General features: G+C 39.5%; 1 long non-coding RNA gene across 1 annotated transcript in view; it reads left to right on the top strand.

Annotated features, from left to right (window-relative positions):
* LOC140713542 (uncharacterized) overlaps positions 1 to 19,649 on the top strand; it is a 62,547-nt gene extending 42,898 nt beyond the window's left edge. Inside the window, exon 3 of the long non-coding RNA XR_012095656.1 lies at positions 18,883 to 19,649. This is a non-coding gene — a long non-coding RNA (uncharacterized lncRNA). The remainder of the gene's footprint in view (positions 1 to 18,882) is intronic.
* The last annotated feature ends 1,858 nt before the right edge of the window (positions 19,650 to 21,507 follow it).

Raw genomic sequence — 21,507 nt, 5'->3', positions numbered from 1 at the left:
TGGCCTGTGACCTCCAGGGAAGTGAGAAGCAGGCTCTATATTTGTCTGGCATCAATGCCTGCAGCCAGATCTTTCTGATTATTTTCAGGTTTTCTCACTTAGTGAATAATGTTCTGATGGTAGCTTCTTCAATACATTAACTTCCAATTCTGGTATTTCCCCAAAGATGTTCAAACAAGTAGGCAGACATCAAGCTGGGTAAATCACTAAAGAAAACTGCATAATACTCTTATGTCTGTGTGTCAGTGGCTACTGCTCCTGGTGAGTGATTGATTTATAGCCATCGGGTTGAAGCAAGTGTCTATTTGCTTTCCAATCATGAGTGGCTTGTCAAATTTTAATATAATGCTAGGGGCTAATACAGTCAGTCAAGAGTATTTTAACTCAGCAATTCCTTGACCTCTTGAACTCATGTCACCTCTGCTATAATAAGAAAAATGTCCCCTCAGTATATTCTTTTAATAATCTCTTGAACACAGTTGTGTAGGATTCTGACACTCTTAGCCATACTGGACTTCCCAGCTTGTTTTCACTTCAGAATGTGTGTACATTACAGGACATATGGGTTTTTTGTTTTGTTTTGTTTTGTTTTGTGATATGGTTTGACTGTGTCCCCACCCAAATCTCATCTTGAATTTTACCTCCCATAATTCACATATGTCACAGGAGGGATGCTGTGGGAGGTAATTGAATCATGGTGGGGAGAAGGCTCCCATGCTGTTCTCGTGACAGTGAATAAGTGTCATGAGATCTGATGGTTTTATAGAGGGGACTTGCCCTACACAAGTTCCCTCTTGCCTGTAGCCATGTAAGACGTGCCTTTCTCCTCCTTTGCCTTCTACCATGATTGTGAGGCCTCGTCAGCCATGTGGAACTGTGAGTCCATTAAGCCTCTTTTTCTTTATAAATTACCCAGTCTCAGGTATGTCTTTATTAGCAGTGTGAGAACTGACTAATACAGAGTCCTGATCCATTGCCTGGGCTGAAGCACAGTGGTGCAATCACAGCTCACTGCAGCCTGAAACTCCTGGGCTCAAGCGTATCCTCCTACCTCAACCTCCCAAGTAGTTGGGACTACAGGCACATGCCACCATGCCCAGCTAATTTGTTTAGAAATGGGGGTTTTGCTTTGTTGCCCAGGCTGGCCTTGAACTCCTGGCTTCAAGCAATCCTCCCGCCGTTGTCTCCCAAAATGTTGGGATTACAGGAATGAGCCACCACACCTGGTCCATGTATTCTTCTGATACTTGCTTCTGATACTTACGGCACAGGTTAACCACAGGTGTCTCAGAGTGTTTAGGAGACATGTTCAGAATTCTGGGAAATGTGGTGCAAAACATTTCTCTCCTGTGCCTGTTTTGTTTGCACCTCATGATAAATGTTCCTTTGGCAGTTTTATAAACAGACTGCTAAAATGTCACCTTTCAGAAGTGTGACAAGCTTGCTGGAGAGGACTGCTGGGAGTCGGATGGGCCAGGCACAGTGAGTATCCGCCTTGGCCTGAGCTGGTGATTTGACAACATGCAGGTCATTTGTTTGCAGAGTTGGCCCAGCTCGGAAAATTTTGAGTTACCATCCTTCGTGCAGACATAAAAATGACATGGCTGATCCTCTGAAAGCCAAACATGCTGTTTCTGTGTGAATTTTAATCTTCAAGAATGCCTCTTGGACCAATTTGTGAACAGCATGAAAGACAGTGCCTCACAGAATGTAGGAGGGTCTTAGACCTGGGAAGCCAGCTGGTCTGTAGTGGGAGCCTGCCCTCCTGCCTGCCTTCAATCAGGTCTCTCTTAGGAGAAACAAGCTCTAGCTCACTGAATAAAGCAAACACAGATAAAACTGGTTATTTACCAAAACAACCAGTCTACAGAGCAAGAATGAATTAGGCCATCTTGCTAATGCATTTGTAATCTCTAGAAACCTAATGTATTGTGAGACAAAGGAATATGTTATTTGAATTCAAGTTCAATTAATGCAGAAATTAGTTGTAACTGGGTTCAGGCCTATCCATGCGACAGAGCACATAGAGTTCATTCTGTTTTACATATCATCACACCATCAATGGAATTCCATGTAAATTCCAGAGATTCCCAAAAGGCTCATAAACGCATCTTAGTTGCTACATGAGACATGTTGGACATCCGGAAAATAAAGTCTTAATTTGTAAAGTGAGGAAAAATACTAGATGCATTGGGAAAGGAAAATGCCCAAGACTTCATAGCTAATGGGAGTTGGTCTTTCAGGCAGAAAGCCTGTTTCCATTCACAGGCCCCAAAGGCCTCTGTCCAGCAGGCTACAGAACGTTCTCAGCTGAGCGGTGCAATTCCTGTTGCCAAACAAACTTGCTTTGCATTTGAATGGTTTGGGTAAACCAATTTGTGACCTTTTGAAGCTCACAGATTATAGTCACAACTTTTGCTTCCCTTTGAAAAGGAATGACTTAATATGGCTGAAACAATAGCCACTGACTATATTAAGCTGAAATGTAGCTGGTTCCAATTGGCATGTACTGGAAGAGTATAGCATATGCTGTATTTCAAAGACTTAGCACACACACTAAATGTCAGATAGCTCCAAGATTTTTTAGAATTGATTACATGTTGAAATGATAATGCTTTGAATATAGTGAATTAAGTATATTGTTAAAATTAATTTCACCTGTTAAAATTAATTTCATATTGTTAAAATTAATTTCTTTTTGCTCTTTTTAATGAGCCTTCTAGAAAATTTAAAGTTACACATGTGTCTTAATAATGGACAGTGCTGTGTTAGAGGTTTTATTTCAAGTTTAAGAGTCTCCACCTTCCTTTCCTACATTCCTTCAAAAATTTTTTGGATGAATTCTAAAGTCCTTTTAGTGAGACACCAAGTTTTTTTGTTGCCACAATTCGGGACAAACTTTAAAATTCCTGAGATTTTTTTAAATGGGCAATGACTACCCAGTAGCTTTGCACTAGAAGCCAGGCAAGAGATATTGGTCACAGGAAGAATCTCATGACGATGTCTTAAGTATACACATTTGATATGGTTTGGCTCTGTGATCCCACCCAAACCTCATCATGAACTGGAGTTCCCATAGTCCCCATAAGTCATGGAAAAGACCCAGTGGAAGGTAATTGAATCATGGGGGTGATTACCTCCATGCTGTTCTCATGATAGTGAGTGAGTTCTCACGAGATCTGATTGTTTTATAAGGGGCTTTTTCCCACCTTCACTCTGCACTTCTCCTTGCTGCTGCCATATGAAGAAAGACATGTTTGCTTCCCCTTCTGCTATGACTGACTGTAAGTTTCCTGAAGCCTCCTCAGTCCTGCAGAACTGTGAATGAATTAAAACCCTTTCCTTTATAAATTACCCAGTTTCACTTTTATCAGCAGTGTGAGAATGGACTAATACAACATTACATTTTCTTCACCAACGGCTTCCTATTTCTACCACCTCCCATCACCCCAACAATGCACATAATGGAGGTTTGAGCCCCACTGAGCACTAATGTCTTATCTTATTGTCTAAGAGTCAGGTTACCTAAATTTTATATTCAAGCAAGGCTGGATTTCTATAGGACATAAAATACTATGGACAAAAGAAACGCAGGAATTAGTAAAGCCACCCTGAACCTGGAGGTCATGGGAAGGACAGGAACCCTGTCATGCCAATATCCAGTCACTCACTGCCATTTCTCTCTAAGGGGATTGTGTTAGCTTCTAAGAAAGATCAGATGCCAAAATTTCTGCCCAAATGTCAGTCCTTTTTACATATCAGGTATACAGTCATTCTTTGGTATCTGCTGGGGAATGGTTCTAGGACCTCCTTCCCCCCACCCCATGACATCCCCTCCCTGTACCAAAATCTGTGGATACTCAAGTTCCTTATATAAAATGGTGTAGTATTTACATATAACCTATGCCTAGCTTCATGCATACTTTAAGTCATCTCTAGATTATTTATAATACCTAATATAATGCAAATATTGCATATAACAGTTGTTATACTATATGGGTTTTTAAATTTTTTTCTGTTGTATTATCTTAAATTTTTTTTCCAAATATTTTCAATCTGTGGTTGGCCATATTGGCAACTGGTTGAATCTGTGGATGCAGAACCCGAAGATATATGAAGAGCTGACTCTAATTACCATTAATATGATGTTTCTCTGGCACAGATTTTCTGCAACTTTAGTCATGTCATCCCTTACATGTAGCCACACTGAAATGCAGATGACTGATCTTGGATTCTTTCTAGAGATCAAGTTTTTTCCCTCTTCTTTCACTATTGTTTGACTAATATATGTAATCAAAATATCATAAAAATTTTGAGTTGACATTTTAAAATAATAGCACCACCATCCTAAGTTGAATTTTAATTCTCTGTTTATTTTGCCAAGATGAGTTAGTAAGTTACTCAGTTATAATCATATTATTTTTGCTCTTAATTAGGTCCCCTGCTTGCTTGCTTGCTTTTTGAGATTGGTTTTAATGGAAAGAAGAAAATTAGATTGGGGTAAGTCTGCACAAAAGAGGGGATAATGACGGTGCTTAAGGCAGAAAAACTAGGGTGGGAGACAATGGAAGAACATGCTTTAGAAAAGATCCTAGCACTGTAGGAACACTTGGAGCAGATTCATTCTTTCAGTGGATCCACATATATTTTATGTGTGGTTGCTAGTTGCTAAAGATTTAATGATGAACAAGGCATACATAGCAGGAGAGTTGGTGAGCATGTCATCTACAGTTGTGGTCTCACATCTTCACTCATATTCTCTTCTCAGGCCACTCCTTTCAAGCTTCTCTGGATACCATTGCTCTGTGAGGCTGCTTGGTCAAGGTCACCAATAACCTCTATGTTGGCAGATGCAATGGCCACCTCTCTGTTTATATCCTATTTCACTCTTACAGTATATGGTTGAACTCCTTCAAACACTTTTCTTTCTAGGCCTCCAAGATATTGCACTCACCGGATTTTCTGCCTCTCTCACCAACAGTGCCTTCTCGGTCTTCTTTGCTGATATCTCCTTCTTTGCTTGATGTTTATATGCTGGGCCTGCACTTTCTTCCCGCCACTATCTGTACAGATTGTCTGGGTAATCACATTTGATTCTGTGACTCTATTTAAATAGAGTCTATGTCCTTTCTTTCTGGAACTCCAAATTCATTATATCCAACTTTCTACTCAGTATCTCCAATTAAAATATCTAAAAGGCATCTTAAAATCAACATGACCAAAAAAAATTTGGTGGTTCTTTCCAAACCTATTTTATTCTTAGCTTTCTTCATTTTGACAAATGCCAGATACATCTAACCCAGTTGCTGAAGTCAAAAATGGAGAAGTGAGGACTTCTTGTTTCAAGATTGCTGAGTAAAGCAAAGCCCTTTCTGCCTTTCTTCTTTCAAAAACTGCCCCCTAAATTACTAGAATAGAACAAAACAAAGGAATGCGAACCTCCATTTTAAGTAAAACCAAAAGTCCTTGGTGACTTTGAACCATCAAGTATGAAGATAGAAAGCAAATGAAGAGGTGGGAAGAGGCTTAGCAGAGTGGATGCAAGTCAAACCTAAGCACCTGTAGAGAGACAGACCAAGGAAGAGCAAGCTGGGTGACCACATGGGACCCTGAAGAAGCTCCAGAATGGGAGGCATACATTATCACTAAAGGCAGAAGTAGAGCACAGGGTTGTAAGCATTGCAATTGAAGATCTGTATAAGCAGTAGTTGGACCTCCCCCTACTATCTCAACTAGACTATCCCTCTGGTAACCTCACAGTAGACAAAAGTTAGAGTCCCTGGAGAGATTGAGCTAGAAGGGTACTGTATTTAGGAACCAAGGCACAGAATTAGAAGAAAATTAAGTGAGTCTGCTAACTGAAAAGTACAACCACAGAAACTCCCAATCACCAGCTCCAGGAAGTCAAAGGAAACTTGTAGACCATACCCAGGAAGGAGATCAGAGGATCCTTTCTGGAGAAACTGAACAGAGAAATTACCCAGAAACTGACAAATGAATGTCTCTGTGAGAAAGCAAGATGGCCATGCAGTTGCCCTACACTAAAGCCCACCCACCAACAAGTTCCACCCAAACACACATTATGGCTTAAGCTGAATTATGGTATCCAAGGATGATCAGCCTTTAAGAAAAGCCTCTGGTATAGAAGAGAGAGATCAAAATTAAACAGAAAGCCAAAACTTAGAGGAAAAAGAGATGATGCAAAAAGCCCCAAGACTTTAGATGCAGAAAGAGATAATTTAAAAATAGTAAAGAGAAAATTATATTAATATATAAAATTCTAATAATAATAATATAGGAAGTATTTTCAGAACTGAAAGACCTAAGTTTCCAGATTGAAAGGGTCTCAGAAATGCACAGAAAATATGTATCAAGGCACATCATCATAAAATTTAAGATCTCCAAAGCTAAATCAAGGAGTTCAAAATCTTTCAGAGAAAAAGCATGTCACATAAGTGTTAGAGATCAGAATGGTGGCAAATTTCTCAACCTCAACATTTAAAATAAAATACAATTAAAACAATGAGTTCATGTGGAGAAAAGAGAACCCTTCTACACTGTTAATGTAAATTAGTACCGCCATTATGGAAAACTTTATGGAGGGTCCTCAAAAAACTAAATATAGAATTACCATATGATCCAGCAATTCCACTTAATGCATGAAATGATATTTACCCAAAATATTTGAAATCAGTTTGTCAAAGAGATGTCTGTATTCTCATGTTCATTACGGCACTATTCATAATAGCCAAGTTATGGAATCAATCTGTGTCCATCAACAGATAAATGAATAAAGAAAATATGGTTTATATATACAATTGAACATTATTGAGCCTTTAAAAAGAAGGGAATTCTCTCATTTGTGACAACATGGATGAACTGGACAACATTATCCTGAGTGAAATAAGCCAGGCACAGAAAGATCTCAGTTATATGTGGAATCTAAAACAGAAACAGTCAAACTCACAGAAGCAGAGGGTAGCATGGTGGTTACAGAGGCTAGAGAGTGGGAGAAGTAAAGGGATCATGGTCAAATGATACAAAATTTCAGACAGAAGGAATGAGGTTTTATTTTGTGACCTGTTGCACAACATGGTGAATATATTTAATAGTGTATTGTACATTTCAAAATTGCTGAGAGTAAATTTCAAGTGTTCTCAACAGGAAAAATAATAAGTGAGGTAACGGATATGTTGATTAGCTAGACTTAATTATTCCACATTGTATTCATAAATCATAATATTAGTTTGTAACCCATAATATATATAATTATAAATTATTAATTTATAATAAAATAAAAATGTTGTATTTAGAAATGTTTTACAGAGCTAGTAGAGGTATGAGAAGACCTAGCTAGTGAGTCAAAAAAAGAGGCAATTAATAACTTCAGCTAAAACAAACATTTGAAAAAGAAAATTGTACATGTGAACTATAATCGAGATTACCTATATCTAGTATGTAGGGAAAAAAGAATGAGTCCAAGAAAGATAGTATCCCTGTTACAGAAATGTCTAAAATCATTATACTTGATTCCAAGATAGTAAAAGTAATATAAGGTTAGATCCCTCTACTGTGTTCTTTTCCACATTTACTTTCCTTCATGTTTATAAGTTTTAGGTATGAGTAACTAGGCATAATGTGGTATCACTTGCTAAGACAGACAGCATGAAAAAGAAGCAAATATAGAGGACTGGAAAGCACTGGTTTGTGTCTTAATTTTGGATATGTTGCATTTGAGGTGGTTGTTAGACATTGGGCAGGCAGGGGTATATTGGCTGTATGGGTCTGGAGCTCAGAAGGAAGGACTAGACTGGAGACATCTAACTAGGAAGTGTTGTAAAGGCATCAGTGACAGTGATGAAGTTACCTAGAGAGGAAATGTAGTGTGAGAAGAGGGTCTGGAGACAATTCTTGAGGAATGATGAAACATTAGGGAGAGAGAAGGGGAAAGCATCTGGCAAAGGAGATTGGAAATGACAGGACAGACATACAGAAAGAAAAGTCAGAGCATGTAGTTCATGGAAACCAGGAGAAGCCTTCCTGACCCATAAGCCACTTCCTAATATGAATTTAGATTCCTCTATTATCCTTCTTTTCATGTTGTACTTTCCCTCATGTACTAAGATGAAATGAGTATTTACGTAGTTGATTGATTCATTTGTTCATAGAACAGTGCCAGAACTGTTCTAGGATGTAGATACAGCAGGTACAAGTCAGACAAGGCCTTTGTTTTCATGAAGTTTATCTTCTAGTTGGGGTTAACAGTTGGGGGTATTAAAGAAGGAAGTGGAGGAAGGGCATGGTTAGTGTGTCAAATTCTTCTAATAAGTCAATGACAATGAGGACCGAAGAATGTCTACTAAATTGAACCACACTGATATTATTGGACACATTAGTGTGGTAGAGACAGATATCAGTTCAGAAAGTCCTAAGGAACAAATGATGAATCAGTTGAGAAAGGAAATGTAGACAAATCTCATGGGGAGATTGAGCCAGAAAGGTGAGAAGAGAATAGTGATGGAGGAGATACAGGGAAAAATCCAGTTTAAGATCAGAATTGTCAGAACGTGTTTAACAGATGATGAGAAGGACCCAGTTGCTAGAATGAGACTGAAAAGGTAGGAGGAAATAAGGGCAGATAACAAGTAGCATAAGGTTTCTTAGAAGATGGTTGGAGAGAGGGACCAGAGCACAAACGGGGACCTTTGCCTTTGATGGCAGAAAGGACACTTTATCCATCATAGCAGGGTGGCAGGGATTTGCAGAGAATGATGAATTTTAAGTAACAATTACAGGAAGAGTGCTTTAAGATCTAAAACATATGCATTCTCTATTCCCTACCATTGACTGGGGGCATTCATTTATTAAGAGGAGCAATAGAGGAAGAAGGTGAGGGACAATAGATGAGAAGGGCTTGCGAGGTCAAAAAAGAGTTGAAACAAGAGTATCCAAGCAAAAACACTGAAAAGAGAGAAGGCTGAGGACCAAAGAAAGGATACTTGAATTCATGAATTTAAAGATCTGTGGGCAGGAATGGGTGAGATGGAGTATAAGGGAAGGTCATCGGGAACGAAGAAACTCAGAATATTCATGACCAATGAATCAGATGGCCATCCAGTGTGATTCTGGTGTTGCCTAGGAGGATGGCAGGAGATGGAGTAGAGAAAAAGGCGGGCCTGCAGTCCTCACAGCCTTTCCCCGATTGGCCTCTGTCAGGTCCTGGGGTCTGGGTTCGGCCCATGCTGAAGTCCGAGGGGAGTGGGTGGATGAGCAGAAAGAACACTCGGTGGGGGCATAGGCAGGTGAATGTGGTTTCATTCAGCAGTAGGTCTCTCAGCAGCTTATTCACATTGTCCACCTTTATCTCAGCTGTTTGCTCTGACACTGTGACTCCTACAGCCCCCCACGCCTGCAGCTGCATGGCCAGCTCTCCCTTGCCTTCAGGATCAGCAGCTTAGCTGTCTCTTTTTGGGCACCAGCGCACTGAGCTGTGTGGCTTCCTTCTGTCCGTCTGCAAGACAGACAACTTTGGCTCGCTCTCTCTTTCTCTGGGCACCAGCACACCCACCATGTTAAGCCATGTTGAACCTAGCTGAGCTCCAAGAGTCCCTGTACAGCATTAGCAGGGCAATTATACCTTTGTGACTTAGAGCAAAGGATGAGCTTACACAAATAGATTATATAACAAGCGGAGGTGTGTGCCTGCTTGCCAAACTCGCTGAGTCATGCATGCCTGGATATTGGCCTTGGTCTATTCCTTGACCAAAGCACATCCATGTACCTTACAACCTCGCTCATGGGACCCACCAAGGGGACTAAAAGTGGGAGAGGATGGATTCATCAACAAAAATCTGGCCCTATAGTCAGAAGAAAGGGTGTGCTGGGAGGCAAACCCCAAATGTTGACCGTGGCCCCGGTAGGTGCACTATTTGGGACTAGCCTGCCTCATAAGATCAGCCTTGGAATTGGGGCCAGGGATTTCTGTTGTTCCCTTCCACCTTTAAGCTCCACACTTTATAGATAACATGGCACTTCACAGTTTACTTTAAAGCCAGAGGCCTGGGTGTTGTGTCAATAGTGGCATCTGTCTTCAGACAAAAACCACATGTCCCAAACAGTGTTTGGGGCAGGTCAGGCTTATGTTCTCTTAAGCTGCAGGTGGAGGAACACTGCCCTTTTATTTAGAGAAGTACTTATCAAAAGTGCTTCAACATATGCCAGCATCACCTAGAGGGCTTGTTAAAACGCAGATTGCTAGGTCCCAGCCCCAGAATTTCTGATTCAGAGGGGCTGGTGTCTGGTCAGAGAATTTGCATTTCTAACAAGTTTCTCGGTGATGGCAATGCTGCTGGTCTGGGGACTGCACTTTGAGGACCACTGATTTAGGCCACTTGTTCTCAATTCTAGTAACACAATGGAATCACCTGGGGAGTTTTAAAACCCACTTGGTCTGGGGTAAAGCCTGAATATCAGGAATCTTCAAAGCTTTCCTGGTGATTGTAAAATACAATGAGAGTTGGGAGACTCTGATTTAGAGTATGAGCCCTGCTTGGGAAAAGCACATGGGACAATTTATTTCTTTCTCCCTTCAAGTGGCAGTGGATATTTACTTAACCTGTTTGGACATTCAGTTTCCAAGATATAGTTCATTATGTATGTTACATCTACTATATCTCTGATATATTCCCTTATTTGACTTCGTGGGCTTTTTCCCCAGATCATCATAGACTGTACTTTCCAATCCAGAGGGAAATTGTGGCATTTGTTTATCTGAAATGACCCATTTAGATGGATTTGCAATTTAAAGGGAGATTTGGAAATGTGGCATATTTCATTTCATTAATGGAAGTGACATGGCTCATTAAGCCCCACCACTAAGTTTCTACTTGAAAAACTTTATAACTTCCTGGTCAGCCTTGGGGGCCTTTGCATACTCAAAAAACACATTTCAGTTTGTAGGAGTTAATAATTTGGAATTCACAGTACTTGATTCTAGGTTGTCTGTATTAACAAGCTGGTAGCAACCAGGACTAAGTAGACAGTGCCTTTTGCACTCAGGAAGTCATCGTTTATTTCTTATTTCTTGGTTGATTTATACTTAGCTAATTATTGCTCTACTCTTGGCCCATTATAGTTTCTTCTCTAGGATCCATGATTCTGGAAGTTTGTAGTTGTGGCCAAGTTATAATGAATTCCTTTCGGCATTCCTATAACCAAATTACATTAATCAAGCTTAAAGAACTCTCCCCAGATTCTGCAACATTAAAAAAAAAAAACAACAATAACAACAAAACAACAATAACAACAAAACACATTGTGACATAATCAAACCTATTCGTGGTACTGTTAAAGGGTATGAATACTGGAGTCTGAATACCAGGACACAATTCCTATATAAAACACTTTACTTTTCAGGCAAATTACATAATTTCTCTGAGTTTTAATTTCTTCACCTGTAAACTGGGCATTTTAAATCACCTGGTTTTACTACCTCACAGGTTGTATCAAAAAACACGAAGTGTGTGTTTTCTTTCTGTAAACTGTTAAATAAAATACAAATGTTATTTCTACCATAGTGCTTGCAGAAAGTAAAATTCCAGAAAATAGACTTTTAGGGATAATTGAGGCTTCAGCACAAATATTTTTTATTTCAATTAGAATGGAAATAAGCATACTTTTCTTCTGTGTTCAACAATCCTAGGACCAGACCAAATAACTTACCTACTTGCTCCAGGAAATTCTTGTTCCCAGAGGCTGACTGAGAACCAATTAAATGACTGACTTACCAAGAGTAACAGCTTGTTCATCAATACTCACTTCTATACCCTCTCCTCACTGTGCCCAACAACCCAAAGATATTGTATTATAAACTCTGCCCAATCCTAGTTTCCTGCCTTGCAAGACTTGCCATAAAAGTCATCCATCCCAGGTACTAAAATACTATAAATATCCTCTCCCGACTTTCCCCTTTTGAGACACAACCAAGATTTTGCCAAGGTGGTGTTTTCTCTTTCCACAAGAGGATGAAAAGCTTAGCCTTGCTTGATCAACAGGTTTTTCTGGTAGTTTTTTGGGAAATACACATAATCCCGTGAAAAATCTTCCCTAAATGTAGTATTCCAACTTTCTTTCTTCCACAGCAGGATGGCCTAGTAGAACACACTATTCAGTGCCCTGTGTGATCATTTAAAATATGAATATTTTATCCAAATATGTAGTCCTCTAAAGTTCCAATACTTTCAATGTGAATGGTTGAGTCCTAGATGAGAGTGGAATGAAGTAGTCCCCAAAGCTGCTGCCTCAGAATTTGAGGCCCAATAATAGGGCAATTCAACTTCCATGGGAGTTTCTGGTGCCTAGTCAAGAGCTGAGGTCTTCTGGATTAATGTTTGTTAATTACAGCATAGTTGAGGTTTTCAGACTTCAGTGTGTGTAAAATCATTGGAGAAGTTTATTTGTAATGTAGATTTCAGAATCCCATTCCCAGAGAGTCTAATTCATAGACATAAAATATAGGGCCCCAGATCCATATCTTAAGTCTATAGTCTTTTACAGACCATATTTTGAGAAATATTGAATGATTATAGGGGAAATAAGACCCTCGTGGATGCAGGAAACTGGTTATGATGAAAATCTTTAGATAATATCTAGTAATGAGGCACAATTTCCTGAAATAATACTGTTTATTCTGGGCTTTAGTTTCCTCATTTGCAAAACAGAATTGCTAAGATTTATTAACCACAGAGTCAAAGTATATTTAGGTTCATGAGCTGCCCGATTCTCCTTGCTTGATGCCCTGCAAATAAAAACACTCCTTTCTCCCACTGCAAACCTCAGTGTGGATGTTTGGTCTTACTGCTCCAGACAAGTGGACACCAGTTTGGTGCAGTGACACATGGGGCCAGGGAACAGGCTCCTGCTATGCCATTGCTCTGTCATCCTCAGCATGTGGCTTCCACATTATAGTTTAAGACTCATGCAGCCACCACTTCTGCATTCCAGGCAGCAGGAAGAAGAAGGGAGAGCAGAAGACAGGAATCTTCTCCATAAGGCACTTCCCAGAAGTTGCACATGTCCCTTCTACTCACATCTCATTGGCAGAATTAAGTCACGTGATTATACCTGACTAAAACAGAGGCTGGGAAATGCAGTCCTTGTTCAGAGCAGCCAAGTGTCTGGCTAACATTCAGCAAAGGAAAGCGTATCTATTATTAAGGAGGGGGAGAGAACAAATTATTGGTTTCTGCTACATGGATGTTGTATAAAGGGCCTTAACTATCATGTTGGAAAGTTTGTATTTAATTCATAAAGGAATATGGAGACAATAAATTGTTTTGAGGCAAAAATGTGACATAATTTTAGGAATATAATCCATCTTCCAGTGATCTGTAGGAGGGACTGAAGAAAGGAAAACTTGAAGCAGGAAGGGCAAATCCGTGATAGCAACAGGTAAAGCAAGAGGTAATGTGGACGGAATTTAGCAGCAGCAGTAAGAATAGAAAGGAGACACTCAACTGAAAAAATGGAACCAAAAAATTTGGTAACTGAATTTACTGTGTGGATGAACAATGAAATGAGAATGTCAAGCTTCAATCATGACTGCCCAGAATGGAAGAGCACAAGCTCAAATGTCTACAGAGACCCTGTAGATAAGTAACTGGACAAAAGTGGGCTAGCATATCACCCAATAGGAAGGCAGGGGGCCTTCCTGGGGCCTAGCAACAGAAAAGCTGCTCAGGGCTCTGGAGACACCACTGCTTGGACTTCGAATACCACTAGGATGTCTGGGGGGTCGGGGGGGGGGAGATAGGAGTCTCAAAAGAGACTCCTACAGCAGGGGAAATAAAACATTTATCAATATCTCCCATTGAAAAATCTCAACCTACCCTATTAAATGAGTATAAAATACTTATGTAACCACTTCCACCCTAAGCCTCCAAGATGGATAAGGATTATAAAATAGTCAGCATTTCTATGTGCTTTCTAACAATATCTAAGAGCTGACATTTATGTAATGTTTTGTTGTTTTTATTTTTTAAAATTCATTTATTTACTCATTCTCTTAAATGGGATTCCCATTTTACATGTGAGAAAACTGAGAAATAGTCATGTTAACTAACAGTCATATTGCCGGAAGAGGTAAAGCTGAGATCCTAATCTGGGCCTTTCTGCCTCATCATCCCAAGGTCTCCCACCTCAGTTACATGAATGAGCAGAAAGTGATCACTTCTGGATTGTGTGGATGTGCATGCATGCTGTCAATTTTGTTGATCACAAAGAGCTAAGAATGCCCTGAGTAATCTGGAAAACACAACTGTTATCTCACTTCCAGAAAAACTGCTTCCGTGTGGATTGGTAGTCAGTGTTCCTGAAATAGAGTTTTCTCTTTACTTGGGACATTGAGACCTAGTGATGTTTCGGGCTTTCTGAAATTTCTTGAACTTATTCTCTTGGTTGGTGTGGCAACTGCTTCTGTTGCTGCTTCTGACGTACGCAGGCCTTTCATGTTGCTCACTGAACTTACTGAGACTTCTGGGTTGGCTCATGACCCAGATGCATTCCTTCAACTCTTCCCACCTGAACTCATAAACACCCAAACGCTGCTTTGAGCCTCCTTCAGAGAATAAAATCTCTGTTAACCTGGAATAAAATATATCTAGTAAATAAATAATAATGTATTGCAGTTGTGGATAACATAAGGAATTTTGAAACAGCCCAAACATCTCATCACAAGGTTTTATGTGCCCTACTTTTGTATCATCATAAGCTTATAATGTAAGAGCTACTCAATGAAACGTTATTTATTTATTTATTCATTAAAAAATGGTAAAGGAGCAGTCAAGAAATTGAATGTGGTTGTGGTTTTTATCATATTAGAAAAAAAAGAAAATGACTGGAAGGAAATATACCGACATGCTAACATTGGTTACATAGCCTGTAGCACATTTAAACAGAAAGAAGTCTTGTCAAAGGAACATTTTGTGAGAACTGCAAATCAATAGAACACCAGCATCTGAACTGTTAGATTTAGTTCAGCTATTGATCAATAGTAATAACAAGAGGGGTTCTTTACTTAAGACTTCACGAAGTGAATAGAAATTTGAAGAGAATGACTAAATCTATGCTTTAAAGCAAGAATTATATGCAGTCTTACAAGAGAGTTGAAAGCATGATGAAGAATCAAGTCCTGGAGTCAGACTACTAATTGCATGGCTTTGGGAAAGTTACTTAATCCCTTTGTGCTTCTATTTCCTTTTTTTTTTTTTTTTTCCTTAAATGGTGTTGTTGAGGATGAAATAAAACTACCTGGCAAACAATAAGTACTCGATGAAAGTTACTAGAAGCATTCTGACATTGATTCTCTTTCTTTTCTTGCTAAGAAAATGTTGATAAGCATTAGTCATATGTAACAAAAGAAAATGTGTCCAGTGTTTGGAAACATATTTGGTACCTCCGTCTGCTTGCTTAGGAAAAGCTCCCTGAGTGATGTAGCCCTCAGTTCTTGTCTTTGATCTGGGAGCTCTGTAGTCTCTCCTTTGGGTGGAAAATTAACCCCATATATGGGATCCAAAATGAAGTTAATTTCCACAAGTGGAAGGAAAAACAGACGCCATGACATTTCCTATGTATTGCTGTCATGTGTTCTCCTCCACTCTGCAGCACACGGGGTGGCACAGCTCCAATATGCAGCCTGCATTATGATAAAGGCTTGACTAGAGGGCAGGATGGAAGGGCCACACATGAGCTGCAGGAGGGGGAAGGTGTCAGGAGGAAAGGGACAGAATAGGACGATGGATTAACAGTCATGCTCTGCTCTAAATTCACTTTGTGATGTTGGGCAAGTGGACTCACTCTGATATGACCCTTGGTTCCTCCCCGGGCAAAATGAGGGGGCAGAACTGAGTAAATTCCTTCCAACACTAACATCTATGATTCTATATTCCCCTCCCAGTGACCACTTCCTCTGAAAGTACAGCTGACTCATATGACCCCAGGCAGCTTAAGATATGCTCCAAGCCCTTTCTCATCAGTAGAGCCTGACTAGTATCAGACTGAATTTAAGGCTGTTTAGCAACTGTCCTGCCTGCAGTTGGGGGTGCAGGAGGTGAGCTCCCCATCTGTGTAGGCTGGGGGCTCTGCATTTATCCACTGTGATCATTGCCATGGTCTATTGCTGCCTTGCCTTTAAAAACTGTTTACTCTGCCTTTCTCTCTCTCCCAGCATTCTTCTGAATTGGGCTGGATGATTTCTTCTTTTCCTTTTCAGAAGTTCAGTTTACCTTCAGCTTTAGCTTGCAGCATGGGTGATGAAAGAAAAGAGATCATATTTCCTCTAGTCAGAGCTGTATTTTCAGGGCACAGCTGCCTGGACCCACTAGAAATATAACAAGAGTACATATGAGGTCATGGGCAAATCCCATCCAGCTCCCTCCTGATAGGAGAAGAACCCAATGAGAGTTTAGTCTCTGGAAAGTCAAGCTTAGCCAGGCTTGTGGGCTGGATGCTGGGTGCTGGTGTCATAGTGGATCAGTTGAAGGGAGGGTGTTTTTCTAGATTCTGGATGGAGCTCCAATCTTTTCTCTAATTCTAAATTCTCATGACTGCCTAAGGGCTAGGAAAGGCCTTGATCTTTGATTCAAGGAATGTTGAAACCAGAATGTCTCCAAGAGCTGTTGTGTTGTGACACTGAAGCACTGTTTATTGATTCCCTGAAAAGCCCTAACAAATATAACTAGCGCAGAATGCACTTTGGAAGGCCATCTAGTTGAATTAGGAATCTTGTAATTCCATGTTCATTTCACCTGTGCGTGTGACCAATATACACACATGCACAGATTTGTGCATGAAGCAGGTGACTGGGGAACGAATGACCTGTTTGCCAAAGCATTTGGAATATTCACTCCAAGACAGCAAAAAGCAATAAATTCAGGTCTTTGAGCTGGTAATAATATCTATATGTACACAGTATTGATTATGTTATTTAATGTTCACTATGATCTTATCAGATTGGGGCTGCTATTCTTCACACTTAATGCATGGGGAAACAAGGCTTAGAAAATTTAAGTAAAATTTAAATTTTCCAAACTCACAAAGCTGCTCATTGTAAAAACAGAATTTAAACCAAAATAGTCCATCTGTGGAGCTGTGCATCTATCAAAAAAACTATACTGCTCCCCTTCATGTGGTCTCTGTCCCAATGACATGGTGAATACTTTTCATTTTGCAATGAATTTCATTTAGTGTAGGTTAAGAACCAGGATTTTGGAGCTTTACTACTGCCTAGGTTCAAATCCCAGTTCTGTCATCTGTTGTTAGAATCTTGGCCAAGTTGATTAACCTCTGTGCCTTAGTTCCCTCATCTATAAAATGGGGATAATAATAGTGTCACTCTCATAAAGTTGTGAGGATTAAATGAGATAACATAAGCAAAGGTCTTAGAACATAGTAATGCTAGCCATTCTTATCTTGTTAGCTATTATTAGTAGCAAACATTTGTTGATTACTTACTGTATTTCAGGTATAAGGTTCTTAGATGTAGGCAGAGGAGAGGGACAGGATATTATGGTTAATAAAAAAAAAAGAAGTTATAGAGAGGGAAAGATAGTTTTAAACCAATCGTGATGTAAAGTGTTATAATCCATAGTGGACACTAAGAAAGGATTGACAGGCAGAGATAAAGTTGCAAAGGGAGGTTTGGGACCAGACTTGAAAGGATACAGAAACTGCAAGTGCTAAAGGGTTGGGACTCTATCCTGTGTAGGCAATGTAGGCAACCAAGGAGCTGAGATGTTTTTAAAATAGTGGTTGGTGGCACAATCATTTAAGGGTTTTACTAACTGCTGTCTGAGTATTTAATTTATTTAATCAAAGGTGAGTATTAAAAAAAGATCCAAGAGAAGGGGAATGGTCCTTACAAAAACATTTTTGCCAGATTTTTAAAAATTCTGTTTGCAAGCTGATCTGTAGATTTTATATAACATAAAAATATTCTCTGTACCAAAAAAGGACTTCAAATCATTTTATATCCTGATCCCATATGCATTGTGCAAATGACTTTCATTGACTTAATACATTTGGCACCCTCTAGCATGTATAAAACATGCTTTATAAATAGTAACATAGACCATGCTGCCAGGGCCTCCTCTTGACTCAGGCAAAGATGACAGTGTATTCTCTTAAGAATATGAGATAATGCATGAGGCAGTTCTTGCAATATGTATGCCAGAGAAGGTTTGAGTTGGGGCATAATCTCCAGGGAATGGTAATAATTCTAAAAGTCAAAGCTATGGTTGACTGGTTTTTACAGCAATAAACCCAACTTGTTCCACCAGTTCCAATCTGCATGGTTGGTTAAGTGACCAGCATGACCAGCCAGTCATTCTCTGCTATGTATGCCCAGCTCAAACACAGAGAGCCAAATGAAGTAGAAAAAAACCCATGTTAATAAAGGAAGAGCTGAGGATGTGCAAGGATTTAGCACAAAATATTCACCACAGTGTTAATTAAAATAGTAAGGATGCCCAACATTTGGTAAAGTGTTTGACTATTATAGTACACCTGTAAGACTCACTACTTCATAGTTATTGAAAAGGATGATCTATAAAAGAATATAATAACACAAGGGAGTTATACCACAGTAAACGATAATTTTAAAAAGAAAGCTTCTAATATTATATGCATAATAAAATCTTATTTTTGTAAAAGAAAAAAGATTCATGTTTTAATAGGTATTATCTTTAGAGGTTGAGATTGTTGGGGACTTTTGTTTTATTCTTTTGCTTATGTATACTATTTAATTTTTCTATAGTGAAGATCTATTAATTTTATATCAAAAGTTAAAAAGAAATTATCTTCCCCTCTCTTCCTGGGTGTTGCCTATAGAGGTGAAAGCCATCTCATTCTTGACACCATGGCTACCGTTAGACCCCTCGTGAAGCCCAAGATCATCAAAAATGGACCAAGAAGTTTATCCTTCACCAGTCAGACTGACATATCAAAATTAAATGTACCCACATAGCAGCAACCCAGAGGTATTGAAAACAGGATGTGGAGAAAAATCAAAGGCAAGACCTTGACCCCCAACACTGGTTGTGGGAAGCGAAAAGAAGCAAAGCACGTGCTCCCCAGTGGCTTCCAAAAATTCCTGTTCCAAAATGTCAAAGAGCTGAAAGTGCTGCTGATATGCAACAAATCTTACTGTGCTGAGATTGCTCAACACGTTTCTCCAAGAACAATTAAAGCCACTGTGGAGAGACTAGCCCGGCAGCCCACCAGAGTCACTAGTCCCACTGCCAGGCTGCACAGCAAGAAAAATTAATAGACAGCTCATGTACACATTTTATTTGCGTTAAATAAAGCTATAAATACTCTGTCATCTGGCATCCTCCCCGTTAAAAACATACAAAAAATACAAAAAACAAAACCAAGAAAATCTAAATAAAAGAATAAAATATTTGTGGGTGCTTTATACATGTTACTCACTTAGTTCTCACACAAGTCCTATCAGATGGTGTGGTGAAAACCATCAGTGTTCTCTCAAATCCGTGTGTTTCATGACATTTCCAGACTCCTTTGCTGTCAGATTGGGTCATATAAAAGACTTCTGACAGATGAAATATAGACATGAGTTATGAACCCCTTCCAGCCTGGCCTTGCAATAGCCTACAGTGCTTTTTGCTCTCTCTCACTCCTTCTCTTCTTCATACACTAAAGGCAAATAACTCCAACTCGTGGCCCAATTAAAGGAGCTCAAATGATCAAAGACAGCTGCCCAGGAAAGCCACCTATCTTCAGCCACTTTGTGCTCCTTCTCTCTTTCTGTCATGAGAGGATACAACAAAAAGTTGGCAGTCTGCACCCTGAAAGGGGGCCCGCACTTGGACCCAAGTACGCGGGCACTCATCTCACACTTACAGCCTCTGGAACTGTGAGAAATACATTTCTGTTGTTTGTAAGCTACCGTATGTAAGAATTTTTTACAGCACCCCAAACTGTCTAAGGCAGTGCATTTACATGACTGATATTCACAGTCATTATTGATATAACTGCATCAACATCTAACGTATTTGTGATGTTTTCTATTTGTTGCCCTTGATTTTTGCTTTTATTTTTGTCTTTCACACTTTTGCTGCCTTTTGTGGTTTTAATAGCACTTTATCTCTTTTATCAACATATCATTTGTAGTTCTTTTTTTTTAAACCCTGGGCAACTGTGCTTTTAATAGTGCCTTTTATACATGGCCATTTGAATAAAGGTTCTTCACAAGTTAAATAATTTAATTGCACATTATTTCTAAAAGCCTAGCTTTAAAAGTACTAGGGGATCGAAATGGATGGTGATTTTTTTTTTTATTCTTATACGTTAAGTTCTAGGGTACATGTGCACAATGTGCAGGTTTGTTACATATGTATACATGTGCCATGTTGGTGTGCTGCACCCATTAACTCGTCATTTACATTAGGTATAATTCCTAATGCTATCCCTCCCCCCTCCCCCCTCCCCACAATAGGCCCCAGTGCGTGATGTTCCCCTTCCCGAGTCCAAGTGATCTCATTGTTCAATTCCCACCTATGAGTGAGAACATGCGGTGTTTGGTTTTCTGTTCTTGTGATAGTTTGCTGAGAATGATGGTTTCCAGCTGCATCCATGTCCCTACAAAGGACACAAACTCATCCTTTTTAACGGCTGTATAGTATTCCATGGTGTATATGTGCCACATTTTCTTAATCCAGTCTGTCACTGATGGACATTTGGGTTGATTCCAAGTCTTTGCTATTGTGAATAGTGCCGCTATAAATATACGTGTGCATGTGTTTTTATAGCAGCATGATTTATAATCCTTTGGGTATATACCCAGTAATGGGATGGCTGGGTCAAATGGTATTTCTAGTTCTAGATCCTTGAGGAATCGCCACACTGTTTTCCACAATGGTTGAACTAGTTTACAGTCCCACCAACAGTGTAAAAGTGTTCCTATTTCTCCACATCCTCTCCAGCACCTGTTGTTTCCTGATTTATTAATGATTGCCATTCTGACTGGTGTGAGATGGTATCTCATTGTGGTTTTGATTTGCATTTCTCTGATGGTGAGTGATGATAAGCCTTTTTTCATGTGTCTGTTGGCTGTATGAATGTCTTCTTTTGAGAAGTGTCTGTTCATATCCTTTGCCCATTTTTTGATGGGGTTGTTTGTTTTTTTCTTGTAAATTTGTTTGAGTTCTTTGTAGTTCTGGATATTAGCCCTTTGTCAGATGAGTAGATTGTAAAAATTTTCTCCCATTCTCTAGGTTGCCTGTTCACTCTGATGGTAGTTTCTTTTGCTGTGCAGAAGCTCTCTAGTTTAATTAGCTCCCATTTGTCAATTTTGGCTTTTGTTTCTGTTGCTTTTGGTGTTTTAGACATGAAGTCCTTGCCCATGCCTATGTCTTGAAAGGTATTACCTAGGTTTTCTTCTAGGGTTTGTATGGTTTTAGGTCTAACATTTAAGTCTCTAATCCATCTTGAATT

This window comes from Chlorocebus sabaeus, chromosome 15 (genome assembly GCF_047675955.1).
Source record: "Chlorocebus sabaeus isolate Y175 chromosome 15, mChlSab1.0.hap1, whole genome shotgun sequence".
NCBI classification, from domain to species: Eukaryota; Metazoa; Chordata; class Mammalia; order Primates; family Cercopithecidae; genus Chlorocebus; species Chlorocebus sabaeus.
Note: the sequence above shows the minus strand (reverse complement) of the source record. Positions and strands in the feature narration are given on the sequence as shown.